This window comes from Rhinolophus sinicus, linkage group LG12 (genome assembly GCF_036562045.2).
Source record: "Rhinolophus sinicus isolate RSC01 linkage group LG12, ASM3656204v1, whole genome shotgun sequence".
NCBI classification, from domain to species: Eukaryota; Metazoa; Chordata; class Mammalia; order Chiroptera; family Rhinolophidae; genus Rhinolophus; species Rhinolophus sinicus.
The window spans coordinates 25,037,414-25,049,428 of NC_133761.1; the positions used below are offsets into that span (position 1 = coordinate 25,037,414).

A 12,015-nucleotide genomic window follows, 5' to 3' on the forward strand; every position below is an offset into this window, starting at 1 on the left:
AGTTGTAAAATTATCTCTTAGATATTCTCCAGAAAGTAAGGGGTGGGAAGATCTGTAGTAGCTTTATACAGTGTTTCCAAAAGGAACGCAGGAATTTCACAGCTGTGTAGATCACTGATTATTGAAATGTTTCTGCAGAATTGATGTTAAATGTTCTCTTAGCATAGAATCAGACAATCACAAATATACTCACACTTGCACACAAACACCATCACCACACACAGTGAGGGCTCATTATGCCCTGAACTTGTTCTCAATTTACACACCCCATCTTTTTGTTGTTGTTTTATTATTTCATTTTATTGTATATTTTGTAGCTTTATTATATTGTGAGATCTGTTTTAATGGCATGTTCAGGAAATCAATTGACCAAACCTTAAGTACAAATGGCAAATGCAGAAACCACAAAGTATGTCTAAGTTTCTCTAAACTTCATAAAAATGGATCTATGGGTATGTTTACACACACACACACACACACACACACACACACACACTGTTTTCTTGGATCAAATAGTTCATAATTCAAATGCTAAGGAAGGTCTAACAATTCCTGGGGAGTTTTCCATTCTGTTTGAGTTAAAAATTTGTATATTTAATATTTAATACCTCTTACAGAATATTCTCATTGGAGAGAGAGGATGAATTGTGATAACCTAACCAGATTCCAGCCTCTTTACCTTATCACTGTTTCAGAAACCTTATAGTATAGTAGAAATCACTCTCCTTACTACATTCTGGCCCAGGCCACCCAAGCTTCTTTCTCCACCTGGAGATCAGAATGCCCAAGATTTTATATTCAAAAAGAACACTATACAGAGTGTCTGACTCAAAGTTATCTAGAGCTATCATATGTAGAAATAATGAAGTCCAACATCTCTTACTACTGTCTGGAACAATGACCAACTACTCTCGTCTTCCCTAGGCTAATGGCAGTCGATCCTTTGAGGCTCTTGACTTCTGCTCTTCTAGAAATCTTCATGGTTGGCGAGTGTTCTTCCTGTGAGTTCAGTTGGAATTCTTCGCACACCTCTATCCCTTTTTCAGGATATTTACCAAATAATATTGAGTAGTCTAGATGTCAACTGTTTCCACATCCCTGGAGTTGAATCATACTTCTTTTGGGAAAAAAAAAAAATCACTGTATAAATCGGTTTACATCACACAATCCACCATTAACAAATTTAAAAATCTCTTTAGTAATCTATATTCTAAAGTCACCTTTACCATTCTCCTTCTGGTGGCACCCGGGCCTCCAGATTTCTCTAGCTCTCTTAGGCAGAATAATTCCACTTTCAGGCATACCGGATGCATCTCAGTGTTTGACAGAGAAAGGTCATGCAAATAACAGTATCCACCCTCTCCAGAGGGCACTTTATTAAGTCTAGTGTCTCCTGATCGTGTTTTGTAAAACCGAGCCCAACCTGCTAGAATAAAAGTAACAGCAGGATCTTCAGTTTTCTGCTCTGGAGCCCAACCAACACGATTCAGCTGCGCTTTATGTTTCTACTGTGTCTCACATCCTGCATTTCTCCAACAAATGGTTTCCTCACTCTATACTCTGTGTGCCGTTTCTCTGCCTCATGGTTGTCACTTACTCATAGCTTCTGCTTTCCTCACAACTTCAGCTTATGCGTTGTACCATCGTGGCCTCTCTGACTTTTCAAATTCTGCTCCCCGTACTGCCTATATCAAATGTTCAAGCTAAGAAAGCTGATTGCTTCAGGTCATTTTTTAAATCTGGTCTCAGTAGCCACCGTATGGCTCTGACTGCCCTTTGTTTGAGGCGTAGCCCTGGTCCTCCGTTCATCTATTGTTTGTTGATCTCATGGTGAAAACATGATCATGCAGACTCACCCCTTTCACAGACATTACTGTCAGCTTTGTTGTCCTCAGATTGGACCAGAGGGAAGCAACTACTGGGATTCTTGTGCATTATGCTCCTTTATCTTCCCCATTGCAATAGGTGCGTGGTGTCCAGCCCCCATACCTTTTACCAGCCAGAGCACCCATCCCCCAACTCCTGTGATTTTTAGAGCATTCAATTAAGTCCTGACCTTGAACTGATCTGATTAATACTTTTTCTCATGTTATATTTCAATTTTTACAATACTCAGTGGGAATGCTCAGTGGCTATTAATAACATATAGCTGTTCCCCTTCTCCTGGGAAGTGACCCCAGCTGACAGCAGTTGTCTCACCCCACAGGTTATTACCACCCTTCCTGCTCTTGTTCACCTTCCTTATCCTGATTTACTGCCTCTCTTACAGATTTTATCTGAAGAACATTACCTCAAAAAATCTGCATCTAAGTTCTCTCCGGCTCTGCATCTAAGGAACATGACCTCAAACCTGTTAAATAAAAAACTAAGCTCCCTCTATAATGCTAATGTTAATGAGTAATTCTGCCAGCTACTTCTGAGAGTAATAACTTTGCATTTATGTTTTAAACGCAGAATTCAGATTCTATTTTGATTTCAGACATGGTGTCACTCAAACGGAGATCTATAACCACTTAATTCATCTGCTGAAATGATGTGTATGAGTTTGTGGTGAAATTCAATGAAATCAGCTCTAACAGGCTTTGCAATTATATTTATATAAATCATATATTTTTAAAAAAATCAAATTTCTAGAACTCAAAACTGTTTTTTTAGATATAATTGGTATATAACATTATATTAGTTTCAGGTATATAGCTAATGATTTGATATTTGTATATATTATATGATGACCACAAAAACTCTAGTTAACATCCTTCACCACACATAGTTACAATTTTTTTTCTGATGAGAACTTTTAAGATCTACTCTCTTAGCAACTTTCAAATGTACAATACAGTATTGTTAACTATAGCCACCATACACTGTGGTACATCCTCATGACCTATTTATTTTATAAATGTAAGTTTATACCTTTTGAACCCCCTCACCCATTTTGCCCATCCCTGACCCCTTCCTCTGGCAACCACAAATCTGTTTTCTGTTTCTATAAGTTTGGTGGTTAGCTATAAGTAACATCATATGTACAGTATTTGTCTTTCTCTGTCTGGCTTATTTCACTTAGCATAATGTACACAAAGTCCATCAATGTTAGTGCAAATGGCATTTTCCTTCTTTATGTGGCTGAATAATAATTCACTGATTATATATAGTACATTGTTTTTCAATTTATCCATTGATAGATACTTAGGTTGCTTCCATGTGTTAGCTATTATAAATAATGCTGCAATAGACATGGGTATGCAGACAAGTTTTCCAGTTAGTGTTTTTGTTTCCTTTGGATAAATAGCTAGAAGTGGAATGCTGAATCATAAGATAGTTCTATTTTTAATTTTTTGTAGAACCTCAATAATTTTTTATAGTGGCTGTACCAATTTCCATTCTCACTGAAGTGCACAAGGATTCATTTTTCTCTGTGTCCTCCTAAACATTTGTTATTTCCTGTCTCTTTGATAATAACCATCCTAACAAGTGTGAGGTGATATCTCATTGTGGTTTTGATTTGCATTTCATGATTAGCGATGTTGACACCTTTTCATCTACCTGTTGGCCATTTGTTTGTCTTTGGAAAAATGTCTTTACCTCTCCTCTGCCCATTTTTCAATCAGGTTTTGTCGTTGTTGTTGTTGTTTTGTATGCATTTATATATATTTTTTGGATATTAACCCCTTATCAAATTAATGGTCTGTAAATATTGTCTTTCATTCAGTAGGTTACCTTTTTATTTTGTTGATTGTTTCCTTTCCTGTGCAGGAGATTTTAGTCCAGTTTAGTCTCACTTGTTTATTTTTGCTTTTGTTGTCTTTGCTTTCGGTATGAAATTAAAAAACTCATAGGCAAAACATATGTAAAGGAGCTTGCAGCCTTTATTTTCTTCAAGGAGTTTAATGGTTTGAGGTCTTACATGAAAGTCTTTAATCCGTTTAAAGTTAAATTTTTGTGTATGTTGTAACATAGTGGTCCACTTTAATTCGTTTGCATTTGGCTATCCAGTTTTCCCAACACCATTTATTGAAGAGACTGACCTTTCCTCATTGCATATTCTTGCCTCCTTTGTTATAAATTAATTGACCATATATGTGTAGGTTTATTTCTGAACTTTCCATTTGTGTTCCATTGATCTGTGTCTTCTTTTATGCTAATACCATATTTTTTTTCATGACTACGAGTATAATTTTGTAATATAGTTTGAAATCAGGAAGTATGATACCTCCCAGTTTTTTCTTTCTCAAAAAATAAATTGCTTTGGCTATTTGGAGTTTTTTTGGTTCCACACAAATTTTAGAATTGTTTGTTTTATTTCTGTGAATAATGCCAAGGAATTTTTGATAAGGTTTAGACTGAATCTAAATTGCTTTGGTAAGTGGACATTTAACAATATCAATTATTCCAGTCTGTGAGTACAGAGAAGACACTCTTTAATTTGTGTCTTCCTTAATTTCTTTTGTCAATGTCTCATTATTTTCAGTGTATAGGTCTTTCACCTACTTGATTAAATTTATTCCTATCTATTTTATTCTTTTTGATACAATTATAAATGAGATGGTTTTCTTAATTTCGCTTTCTGATAGTTCATTATTAGTGTGTAGAATGCAAGAGATATTTGTTATTGATTTTCATATCCTGCAAATTTACTGAATTTATTACTTCTAACAGTGTTTTGGTGGAATCTAGGATTTTTCATGTCATCTGCAAGTAGTGACAGTTTTACTTGTTTCTTTCCAATTTGGATGCTGTTTTCTTTTTTCTTATCTAACTGCTCTAGCTGGAACTTCCAATATTATGTTAATTTAAAAGTGGTAAATGTGGGAATACTTGTCTTCTTGCTAATATTAGAGAAGAGCTTTCAGCTTTTCACAATGGAGTATAGTATTAGCTGTGGGTTTGTCATATATGGACTTTATTATGTTGAGGTATTTTCCCTTCATGTCCACTTTGTTGAGATTTGTCATAAGTGGATATCGAATTTTGTTGATGCTTTTTCTGCATCTGTTGAGATGATCAGATGATTTTTATCCTTCATTTTGTTAATGTGGTAAATCACATTGGTTTATTTGCAGATGTTGAACACTACTTGCATCTCTGGAATAATACTCATTTGATCGTTGTGTATGATCCACTTAATGTTTTCTCAAATTTGGTTTGCTAATATTTTAGTATATGTGCTGCCGAAGCGAGCACAGTTTGTTAATATTTTGTTGAGGATTTTTGCATATATACTCACTAGGAATATTGGCCTGTATTTTTCTTTTCTTCTGGCATCCCCCTTTGGTTTGGCATCAGGGTAATGCTGACCTTATAAAGTGAGTTTGGAAGTGTTTCCTCCTCTTCTATTTTTTTTGAAAAATTTGAGAATGATTGATTTTAATTCTTCTTTAAATGTTTGGTACAGTTGACTCATGAAGCCATCTGGTCTTGAACTTTTGTTTGTTGGGTGGTATTTGATACTTGATTCAATCTCCTTACTAAGAAAATCTGAACGGTTCAGTTACCTTTTTTCATGATTCAGTCTTCTTTGAGGAATGTATCTATTTCTTCTAGGTATTCTCATTAATTAGCATATAATTATTTGTAGTAGTCTCTTATGAGCCCTTGTATTTCTGTGATGTCAGTTACAAAGTCTCCTCTTTTGTGTCTGATTTTATTTATTTGAGTCTTCTCTCTAGCTAAAAGTTTGTAAATATTGTTTATCTTTTAAAAAATAGCTCTTAGTTTCATTGATATTTTCTATTGATTTTTGGTTTCAATTTCATTTATTTCCACTCTGGTCTTTGCTATTTCCTTTCTTCTGCTAAATAGGATTTTGTTGTTCTTTTTCTAGTGAGGTGGAAAGTTAGGTTGTTTGTTTGATCTCTCTCATTTCTTGATGTAGACATTTATCAATATGAACTTTCCTCTTAAGGGAGATCTTTGCTGCATTCTATAAATTTTGGTATGTTGTCTTTTCATTTCCATTTGGCTCAAAGTATTTTTTTTTTCTTTTTCTCTTGAGTTCTTCTTTGACAGATTGGTTGTTCAGTAGCGTGTTGTTTTATCTTCACATATTTGTGAATTTTCCAGTTTTTTTCTTGTACTTTATTTTTTGTTTTATATTATTGTTGTCAGAAAAGATGCTTGATATGATTTCAATCTTCTTAAATTTAGTAACACTTGTGGCCTAACATATTGTCTATCCTGAGAATGTTCCATGGGCACTTGAGAAGAATGTGTATTCTATTGCTTTTAGATAGAATGTTCCCATTATAGCTGTTAAGTCAATCTGGTCTGACATCTTTAAGGCCAGTGTTTCCTGGCTGATTTTCTGTCTCAATAACCTGTCTCTTGATGAAAGTTGTGTATCAATGTCTCCTACTATTTTTATATTGTTCTATCTGTCTCTTTAGGTCTGTTAGTATTTGCTTTATGTATTTTGGTGCTCATATGCTAGATACATGCATATGTACAAATGTTATAGTCATTTGTTGGATTGACCTATCATTATATAATGATCTTATTTTTTTTCTTCCACAGTTTTTGTCTTAAAGTTTATTTTGCCTCATATAAGCATAGCTACTGCAATTTTTTTTTGTTTGTTTCCACTTGCATGGATATTCTTTTTCCATCCCTTCACTTTCAGTCTGTGTGTGTCCTTTCATCTGAAATAAGTCTCTTGTAGGCAGCATATAGATGGGTCTTTGTTTTATAATCCATTCAGTTACTCTATGTATTATGCTTGGAGAATTTAGTCAATTTACATTTAATGTAAATGTTGATTAGTATGTAGTAATTGCCATTTTGTTAATTGATTTCTCTCTGTTTTATAATTTTCTTGCTGCTTTCTTTTCTTGCTCTTGTCCTTTATGATTTGATGATTTTCTATAAATTCCTTTCTCTGTATCTTTTATGTGTCTGCTATAGGTTTTTGCATTGTGGTTACCATGAAGCTTACATAAAACAACTTATATCTAAAAGAATGTATTTTGAGTTGATAACAATGTAAGTTTGAATGTATTCTAAAGCTCTACATATTTACTCGTCCCCAATATTTACTTTTATGTTTTTGATTTCACAATTTATATCTTTTTAGCTTGCCTGTCCATTAACAAATTATTATAGTCATACTTTTATTAATTTGTCTTTTAACCTTCATACTAGCTTCAAAGTGATTAACCCATAATCTTTTCAACAGTAGATTATTCTGAATTTTACTATATATTTACCTTTACCTGTGAAATCTGTATTTTTATGTTTTCCTGTTACTAATTAGTTCTTTTAAATTTCAGTTTAAGAATTCCCTTTAACATTTCTTGCAGGCACTGTCTAGTGGTGATTAAGTCCTTTAGCTTTTTCTTATCTGAAATACTTTTTCTCTCTCCTTCAATTCCAGAAGTCAGATTTGCTAGAATATTCTTAGTTGGCATTTTTACCCCCTTTTAGCATTTTGAATATATCATGCCACTCCCTTCTGGCCTAAAAAATTGCTGCTGGAAAATATGCTAATTGTCTAATTGGGGTTCCCTTGTACATAACAAGTTATTTTTCTCTGCTTTTACAATTCCCTCCTTAAGTTTTGACATTTTAATTATAATGTCTCTTGGTGTGGGTCTGTTTGGGTTCATCTTATTTGGGACCCTCTGGGTTTCCTAGACCTCAATGTCTGTTTCCTTCCTTAGGTTAGAGAAGTTTTCAGCCATTATATCTTCAAATAATTTTTCTGGCCCTTTCTCTTTTCTTCTGGGAACCCTATAATGCAAATGGCCCGCTTGACATCCCTCTATATATTTCTTAAGCAATCTTTACTATTTAAAATTATTTTCTCTTTTTGTTTCTCTGAGGGTTGAGTTCCACTGCCCTGTCTTTGAGTTCACAGACCCTTTCTTCTTCTTTATCTAGTGTACTATTGACCCCCTCTATTGTATTTTTCAGTTCAATTATTGCATTCTTCAGCTCTATGACTTCTACTTAGTACTCTTTTATATTTTCTATCTCTTTATTAACATTTTACTCTGTTCTTCCAATCCTCTCCTGTGCTCAGTGAGCATGATTATGACCATCATTTTCAACTCTTTATCATGTGAATTACTTATCTCCATTTCATTAAGGTCTTTTACTGAGATTTTGTCTTGCTTTCTCATTTGGAATATATTCCTTTGTTTCCTAATTTTCCATGACTCTGTATTGTTTTCTATACATTATATAAAACACCTACCTCTCCCAGTCTTCATAGAGTGGTCCCCAGCAAAGATAAACTTGTTGGTTCAACCCTGTCCTAGCTCTTGGTAGTATCTCAAACCTTTGTTATTGTCCAAGCACGCTATTTTATTTGTAGTGATTCCCAATAGTTGAGGGTATAACACAGCCTGTCAGTGTCCCAAAGGGCAGGTTTTAAGTCAGCTCCTAGATTCAGACTTACTGGAAGGCAGTGTCTTTTAATGTATGTGAATATACTTCTTTCAGGGGAAGACTGGGAGATGGGAATTTCTGTCTGCTCCTTCTACACTGAACCCTGGGTAATAGTTAGTTAAAAACTGTTTCTTACTTTGCTGCTCTTGCATTGATTCTATAAATCCATGCCTTGCTGACAAGCCAAGCCAGATTTTCAAGGGTTGTGTCCCCTGGGCAGCAGATACAAAGTCCAGCGTGCCAGAATTAATCACAAGCTCCTTTATCAGAGATAGCAATGACTTGGAGTGGGATAGAGGGAGAGTGTGAAGATGGTCCCTGCTGTCCTCCCCAGTGTCTAGAGAAGAGTATAGTTGGCCTGTAGATGTGTGTTTAATTAGAAGCAGACCCAGAGGAAAGCCCTGAGACTAAAATCTACCTTCATAAGTGGAGGACTGGAAAAGCACAAAGAAAGAGGCAGGCCACTCCAATCTGACAACAGAGTTTATTAAGGGAAATTTACTTATGAGACATCTTGGGTGGTAACAAGGATTATATGTATAGGACAGGATGGATAGGGGTACTGGCCTTGTCCTAAGATAAGGAAAATGCCTTACCTGCTTGCCCAGGGCAGGATAACAGCATGCCATGTGGCATAGGGAAGGGGTCAATCAGATAGTCTCTCAGAGGATTGATGATATGCGGTCTCTCTTCTTGCCTGGATCTAGCTTGCATGTCCAGCAGCAGTCAAGTCATGGAACAGTCTTTCCTCTACAGAAGACTACCCATGAGGCCACAGTTATGAAGATAAGCTTTCAGAGAAATACTGAGCACCTCAGTCTGTTGCTTCTCTGCTATACCATGGGGGTGGTGGCCAGTTAAGAATTCTTTCTCTGTTGCTCTGTGGGACCCCTCTGCTTAAACCTCCCTGGCCACCAGAACCAGGTGATGTAGAGGTGTCTCCTGGGAGGCAGACACTAAATTCAAGGCAGCAGATGAGTGTGTAAGTTCCTTTCTAGGAGACACAAGCAACGTGAAGCAAGAGAGAGGAAGAGCATAAAAATGATGTCACTGGCCTCTCTCTGTCTTTGGAGAGTATTTTAGTAGGCCCCTGGAGGTATATTAAATTAGATGACTGTCCCTTTGGCTGATGCTTTAAGATAAGTAAGTAAGCCTCTTTCACAGAAAGTCTGGGCTTTTTTCAATTGATGGGCTCTGGGGCAGGTGAGTTTGTGTACATGAGCACTTTAAGAATTATTTCTCAGTTCACTATAGCCTGTGGGTCTCCTGGACACAAGCCTCATCGGCTTTCAAAGCTAGATGATTTGTGGGCTCATCTCTCAGGGGCAGAACTTAAAAGCTGGGGTGTCTGATGTGGGATTCAAACCCTTCATTCCTCGGGGTTTAAGTCCCCTCCCAGTTGTGGATCACTGTTCTGGGGTGAGGCTAATAGGCTAGATTTTGTCTCAGCCTCTCCTACCTGCTTTTATGTAGGTTCTTCCACATTCACCTGATTTGTAGGAGTTGCTCAGCTAGATTCTGTTTTCTTTACAGAGGAAATTGTTCTGTATGTAGTTATAGATTTGATGTCTTCATGGGAGGACACTAGTTCAGTATCCTCCTATGTTGCCATCTTGAACCAGAATTTTCAGGACTCAAGTTCTTGAACCAGCTAACCTAATAGGAAATAAGATTAAAATTTTGTATTTATTGATGAAAACCTATTTAAAAGTACATTTGAAAAATGTGGCAGAATAGTTAGCTTTAGCAACCTTCCCTTCTCCCCCTATTGCCCAGCAGAAAGAGTAGGCAAGGAAAACAAGGATTGATTTAAAGGAAGCAAAATAGAATTTTAAGTTTTCCAGATTTTAAAAGTTGGTATTATATTTAGGTATCACTTGTTAAAATGTACCCCTTTCTTTGGAGATTAGTGATCTGTTTTCTGCACTGTGTTATATATATAAGTATATTTTTTGATAAAGTTTTTTGAGATGACTAGTTTACAGCCCAATTAATAATAATTAATAGGAAAAAAATCTCATTTGGGGGTAAATAGCTTTTATTATTCCAATAATAACTTGTTTCCATCAATAAATTAAGGGACACAGTGTCCAACTTCATTTAAAGTCATGAAAATTTTATGTTAATTTTCATGCTGTTGTCAGTTTGAATTAGGTCATGAATATTACTATTTTTTGAATTCTCTAGAAAAGATTTTCTCTTTTTTAGATAAATAATAAACCTTAGCCTTTTGTTTTTGTTGTTGATTGGTGATCCCACTATTAATTGACTTCTCTACATTTGATTAGCTCACTTTGAATTAGTTTTAGGTTCCCTGTAATACTCATAGCATTTTAATTTAATCTGAAATATAATACAGGTCTAGCATTTGACAACATGATATCCTTTCTTTTTCTTCCAGTCTCTCTATACCATAAGGCTTGTAGACCTTATTTTAACACATTGAGCCCCTCTCTACATGGAGTCACAGAATATTTAAGACAGATACTCTCCCATAAGAGGTCATTTATACATTTAAGAAAGAAAAAACCTCTATCAAATACTATCATCAAAGAAGCATAAATATTTATACATATCCAGTAGGGCAGGACACCAATCATCCAAATAATTGAGAGACTCGCGTGATACAGTTGTTTGCATTATTATAACTATTTGCCAAAAATTCTCTCTTTAATACAAAAGAAACAAATAAAATCAGTGTTTACCAAATACCCCTTTGTTGAATAAGACCTGGCTTACTGGTCCTCTATTCCATGTACTGCAACTGTATAATGTTTCTGTGTGGCAAAGATTGGAAAAGTAAAAGTTTTATTTCAAACACCTTTGCAGCTAGGATTCTACATATCAGGCAGGGCTTGCCAGTGACATCCACTCATACTATGTCCAGAAGATGGAAGTGGGTTGGAGGCCAATGATCTACTTCACTCTGTTTTCTGTGAGCAATCCCATGTTGGGTCTTTCTGAAAAGCTGCTTTACAGCCCAGCATGTAAAGCAGCATGGGGATGGCCAGCAGCATTTGCCAAGGCACTTGGTGGCCGTCTGATTCTTATCCCTTGCTCACAGCGGAAGGAGCAGTTCTCCTGACTGGCAAGTCCCTCATTGTTGATCTGAGGGACATTCCTAGAGGACCTGCCTAGAGACTATTTCTTCTTTGTTTTGAATCATTTTTCTGTTTCAAATAGCTAGGTTTTTGTTTCTTCTCACTGTATTCTAACTGATACTGCCTCAGGAAGGACAGTTTAGAAAAGAGCAGCTGAGGTGGACCAAAGGTAAATCAAAATTTTTTCAATTATAGGTTTGAAAGCATTTCTAAGAATCTCAGCTACTAAAGTTCAAACTTTGTTGTAGCCTCCAGCACTTGGTGGATGGGTGATAATGGATCAATCATGCTGATAGGAAGTGTGGCAGGATGCAAAGAGCAGAACATTTAGAAATTAGGCAGGAATGCAGTCTAGTGGGTTCCTAGTTAATGCTATAGATAGTTTCCAGACACACTGGCAAAATAAAGGTAGGGAAATCAAAGAAGAAACACGATCCTTAGATAAAGATAAAAGTCCCATAGTTATCACTGGAAAATTAGTGTCCTATGCCTGGGATAGAAACCCATGCTAAGCGAGAAGGGTGAATAGACT

The 12,015-nt window shown here is 35.8% G+C and overlaps 1 long non-coding RNA gene across 3 annotated transcripts in view; it reads right to left on the bottom strand.

Moving 5' to 3' along the window:
• Window positions 1-609: 609 nt before the first annotated feature.
• Window positions 610-12,015, bottom strand: part of LOC141567827 (uncharacterized) — a 176,521-nt gene continuing 165,115 nt past the window's right edge. Inside the window, exons 3-4 of one of the 3 annotated variants that reach the window (XR_012490679.1) lie at window positions 8,979-10,033; window positions 610-1,117 (exon numbers count right to left, since the gene is read on the bottom strand). This is a non-coding gene — a long non-coding RNA (uncharacterized LOC141567827). Of the gene's footprint in view, window positions 1,118-8,860; window positions 10,039-12,015 lie in introns of those variants that run through there. The other 2 variants (XR_012490678.1, XR_012490677.1) reach the window with 2 other exon arrangements.